This window comes from Gracilinanus agilis, chromosome 3 (genome assembly GCF_016433145.1).
Source record: "Gracilinanus agilis isolate LMUSP501 chromosome 3, AgileGrace, whole genome shotgun sequence".
Taxonomy (NCBI): domain Eukaryota; kingdom Metazoa; phylum Chordata; class Mammalia; order Didelphimorphia; family Didelphidae; genus Gracilinanus; species Gracilinanus agilis.
The window spans coordinates 331,873,896-331,879,895 of record NC_058132.1 but is presented as its reverse complement, the minus strand read 5'-3'; positions in this window follow the sequence as shown (position 1 = coordinate 331,879,895).

The window sequence follows — 6,000 nt, the reverse complement described above, 5'->3', positions numbered from 1 at the left end:
ATATAGAGAGAGAGAGAGAGAGAGAGATTTTGTCCTATACATCATATATATATATCTTGACATTTCATCCTATACATTTTGTCACTGTTCGCCCTAAGTAAACTTCTTCTAGTTACTCTGTTGATAATAACAATTTTTAATATTTACCAATATCTTCTTTTCTTCTAGGGATACAAATCAATTGAACTTATTAGGTCCCTTAAAGAAAAGATTTTTTTCTTTTTCCCCCCCTCCCCCCTCCTAATTACCTCATGATGATTCTCTTGAGTTCTGTGTTTGGGCAGCAAACTCTCTGTTTAAGTATGGATTTTTCTTTATAAATGCTTGGAATTCTTCAATTTTATTGAATGACTATTCTTTCCCCTGCAAAAATACAGTCAGTTTTGCTGGATAGTTGATTCTTAGTTGTAGCCCCAGTTCTCTTGGTTTTCGGAATATTATATTCCTTTCCTTCCAGTCCTTCAATATAGATGCAGCCAGATCCTGTTTTATCCTAACTGTGGTTCCCTGGTATCTGAATGACTTCTCCTTAGCAGCTTGTAATATGTTTTCCTTGGTCTGGTAGTTTTTGAATTTGGCTATAATATTCCTGAAAGTTGTCAGTTGTGGATTAAATATAGGAAGTGATCTGTAGATTCATTCAATTTCCAATTTTCCCTCTTGTTCAAGAATGTCAGGGCAGTTTTCTTGGATAATTTCCTGTAGGATGATGTCCAAGCTTTTTATTTTGTCATGATGTTCTGGTAGACCAATAATTCTTAAATTGTCTCTTTGAGATATGTTCCCCAGATCTTTGGTTGTATCAATGAAGTGTTTCATATTCTCCTCAAATTTTTCATTTTTTGATTTGTTTTATATATTCTTGCTGCTTTGTGAAGTCATTTGTTTCTAGGTGTTGAGTTCTATTTTTAAAGACTGAATTTCGCCCCTGGCTTTTTGCTTATCCTTCTCCTTCTGGTCTGATTTTCTTTGTAGATCATCTTTTGCCTTCTTTGCTTCATTTTCAAGCTGGTCAATTTTGGTTTTTAAGAGTTTATTTTCTTGTTTTAGTTCATATATTTCCCTTTACAAATAGTCTTCAGCCTTTCTTAATTGCTTTTTGAGTTTCTGAAGTTCTTTAGTTAATTGAATTTTGAAATCTTCCAAAGCCTGTGTCCAATTAGCTGGAGCTTCCTAATCTTCTATTTCATTTGCTCTTTTTTTGCTTCCTGGAAAGAAGTTGTCAATTGTAATTTCTTTTCTCTTTTTCTGTTGTTTACTCATATTTTTTCTTTTTCTGTTCTGCCAGTTTAAGTAGATGGATTTAATGAGCTTTGATGAAAGATCTTCCCCCAGCTGGCAACGGAGATTTGTAGTTATGTTTTATGCAGTCTATGGGGGAGGGTGTTGGTGTTTCCCTGCCCTCTGAAGACTTTTTATCTGTCCAATTGATGGCTTTAAGCTTGGATTAGTCTGTATTGCTTAATTGCCCTGAGGCTAAAACCTCCAGAGAGAAAAAAAGTGGGGGTGAGGGAACAAGATGGAGTGTTTTCCCTGAGCTGTCCAGCAGTAGATTCCCCTGCTCTGTCCTACTGTTGGACCTGGTTTTTCTTTCCTCTCAAAGCACTCTGTTCTCTATCTCAATGTAGTTAAGCCAATAGGTCTGAAGTTTTGCTCCATGTAAGCAGCCATCTTCCGAGTGTTTCTGCTATGCTTCTCTGGCTTTCTCCTCTTGCCACCTCCCTGGTGCCTGTGTTCAACTCCCCGAGTCCAGGATCAGCAAGGCCCTCTCTCCAGGCCTCTGTGCCCACCCACCTGGAGATTTCAGGGGCCTTGAAGACTCTGCACAGCCTGTGGGGAGGGGTCCTGGGATTCCCCTTCTATACCCTCAGACCCAACAGTTTAAGAATTCAAGCCTTTTTCTTGGTGTACCTCTTGAGTTGTCCAGCAGTAGGATCCCCCATCTCTGTCCTGTTGTTAGATTTGGTCTTCTTTCTTCTCAAAGTGTATTGTTTTCTATCTCGGTGTGGAAAGGGTTTTAAGAAGTTTTAAGAGGTAAGAGTGGTTTTAAGATTTGTTCCATCTAAGCCACATCTTCCCAGAATCCAAGAATGGATTAAATTTTAAAGTGTGTTGGATTTACCCTAGAAAGTAATTTGTTAAGCATTTGCCAACACAACCCTTAGTACAGCCCAGTTTTCTGCAATAACTAATCAACTCTTGAGGAAGAACATCAGACAAAGTGGTCATCACAAAATCCAAGGAGCAACAACAGTGGGTTAGTTTTCCTAATTCAGGTTAACACAAGTAGATAGCTAGAAGCTCTAGGGAGGAATTTCTTCTAGCAAACTTATCCATAGCCTTCTATCACAAAGATCAAACTAGTGCTTGCTTCTTTGGGAGGATTAAGGAGGTAAATCACAGCTATGTTGCTCTGATACACCAGCAGGATGCTGAATCCATAGAAAATGAACAATTTCTAGCTGTGGACAGGGTCAGGAAGCTGAAACAGGTGAGACCACACATCTCAGTACCTCTGAATCCAGATCAAGGTCTCAGAATTTTATAATTCAGACTGTAACTGGGATTAATAGCCTATAATTATGTCTTGGGTCAGAGAAAGCAGATAAGAGGTGAGCCTGTATCCTTCTGATGCCAGGGAAGAATGAATAATAATATCAATTTGTTATCAATAATTTTATTATAATTATTTATTTTTAATACTTTTAATAATTTATTATAACATACTAATAAATGATACTAATAAAAACAATAAAATACTAATAAATAAACAATTTATTATTTAAAAATTAAACTTTTAAAATTAAAAACAGAACAGAGGTTGAGGTCTACTACTGTGGGATTGTGGCTTCAGTCCACAGACCAGGACTAGAGGATCCTGCAGCTGAGTAACCAAGGTAAGGAATGAAAGCCAGGGTCAAGACTATAGCTCTGTCCTTCTGATCCTACAAAGCTTTTCAGCTAGTTGACAGTGACTAGAGCAAGCAGAGGTCTCCTGAAATTCCAACCAGGCACAAGCCTGTAATTACATTGCCCAGAACTCAGTCAGGACCAAGAGCCTACAAAGTTCAGATGTGACCTAGATCAAACAACTTAGGGACTGCTAAAAATTCATAGTTCCATGACCTGAACCATCTATAAGTTCCTGGAAGAACACAGCACTTAATACCCAGAGAAAGAAACAGCAAGACACCAGCAGGACCAAACAAACCCCCAATATTCTCTCCAGAACAAATATCCTAATTCAGGAAGAAAGAAGAATAAGTAAAAAACAATGAGTAAGAGAATAAGACTTTTGCAGGCAAAGACTGAGAGAATGACATTCCAGTAGAAAATGGCATAAGCAAAGGCACAAAGGTGAGAAAATGGAAACACTCAACTCGATGGTGAACAGTCTAATTTGTCTGAAATGTGACCAGCTTTATCAAGCAAGAATGGAGAAATAAGTAGGAGTCAAGCTATATAGAGGTTCTTGAATGTCATGACAGAGGAGTTTAGACTTTGCCCTGTAGGTGGTAGAGAGGTTGAAGGCTTTAGAACATGGAGGTAATATAAATAGACCCATTAATATTCATCTGAGAGCACTCTGTGGAATGAAAGACTAGAAGTAAGGTGTTTGGTTCAGAGGTCATGGAAATAATCCAGGTGATAATGAGGGCCTGTACCATAGTGAAATGAAATGATGAAGAGGATATAGACATAGACTTCCAGGCATAGATTTCATCCAATCGGATTTGCTTTTTCTATAAAATAATTTTCTTTAAAATAATGGCACAAATTGATCCCATTTTCTCTTCTCGCTCTTAGATTCAATGATTCTAGTTAACTATATTATCCGTGAATGATAGCCAAAGGAAGAAATGTATACAAAGTTTAAAGAAATGCAAATACCTAGGTACTACTCTTTCTTAAAAGGTACATCATCATTGTCAAAAGTACTTTCTCTACCAGCCTAGAAAGCAAATCTGTGATGCTTTATTAGTTTTCATGATCTACTACCTCCCCTCTTTCACCAAAAAAAATCACTGCATAGTAGCCAACCTTCTGAAAATGAACTTTCCCACACTTAGCTATGATGGTTCACAGAGGCCATCAGTCCACAGTTTGATAGGACCTGTTAGAAGCCTTTAAACAAAATTTAATCAGAATTTTCACCATTCTGTTCAGCTTGAAGACTACTTCAAAAAACATGTAAAATATTAGGAGCTCTAAAAAAGACAAAATTCTTAATTTTTCAAATGAATTGACATAACCACCAAACCCCTTCCAAAACACACACAGGCACACAGAATGCACACATGTGTACACACACACACACACACACACACTCACACACACACACACACATACAATTAGAATATTTTGTTTTCCTTTAAGTTTATCCCTTTGTCTCTTATAAGTAATTTCTTATTTAATTCACATTTATATTTCAAATTCTATATCATCTATTCAGTAGAACATTAATCATTTAGAGGAGTCAGGGCCATATGAAACCAAAAAGCAAAAATCCAAATAGCCCAGTGACCTGGACTCTTCACTCACCACCTGGCCTATGCTCTACTTACCACCCAATTTCTACCCTCCAGCTCTATTCCCAGAATTTCTCCTCACTGGCACTGCCACAGAACCATTTGCCGCTACCAACAGAAGCTATTGGCCTCAGTCCTAGCTTCCACTACTGCTACAGCCTCTGACATTTGCCATCACTGTACAGGTTTGGATTTTCAAGGCTAGACATTTATAGACTGATTATTTACTCCTAGATACTAGGTCTGAAACTTGAGCAGCTGCCACTAAGCATTCAGTAGAGTCTTAGATGATAACTACAAAGACTAACCAGTTTTGTTTTCTGTGGGTATGAAAAATTGGGTTTAATATTATAAAGCATACTTCAATGTAATTAAATTTTCTATGCACCTCACATTATTTAAATTGAAATAACAAACATTAATATTATCTATTTACTAATTAAGATGCATAAGGAAGTGTAACAATATTTAGAGAAAATTAAAGAAACACAAACACTTAAGTACAAGTATGTCTCTGACTAAATGATAACTGTTATTTGTATCTGCTTTATTTAATATTACTTTTCCTACCAGGACCAACAAGAAAACTTTCCTCAACTTATGAATTTTTCTTAAAATCAAAATGTTTTCTGTAATTAATATATGCTTCTGGATTCCTGGCTCTGGTGTTTCAGAACTTTAAAGTACTTGCAGATTAAAAGTTTTTAAATGCTTGCTTATAGTTTCTCAAAGAAAATGCATTCATTTGCCTTTCAAACATTCTTCATTTAACTCTCCAAGCCTCCCTTCTCATCTATATCCCATATATCTTCTTTGAGTCCAAAGAAACTTTCCTCTCTTCCACATGGCTTGGATTAAGCTGAAGGAAAAGAAAGATTATAGCTAACCAATGTGGGGGTATGTGTGCACATCTGTATTCCCCTGACTATTATTTTCTAATAAGGAGATTTTCTGTTTACTTTATTCTTCTCCTTCTTAATTCTCTACCCTTTTGAAGCCCAGAATTTCTCTAGAATTTCATTTCCACTGAATTGCTCAAGATTATCTATTAACTACCTTAGTTATGAGTTATAATGTAGTTACCCTACAGTTTTTACAACCTGACCTCTTTCAAAGAACTGCTTTTAATTCTTCAACATGTGAAACTTTCCACATACACACACACACACATTTTAAGAACATTTATGAAAGGATGTTTTAAACAGAGTTGTTCAGGGGCCCCTGCTACTCCCTGTTCCCCATAGCTAAAGAGCAAGTAACCAATAGCAGCCATAGGGTTAGATGAAGCCAACACAAATAGACATGAGAGTTAGTAGCTGATGCTAAGTGTAAATGGAAATGAAAGTTAGAGAGTAGGATTGAAAGTAGAAACAAGATGTTTGAGTGAAGCCAAGATTGGTTCCTAAGGTCAAGGTCTAGAATGTGTGGGCTCTGAATGCCAACATCTGTGATGGGACTAGCATTTCCTTGA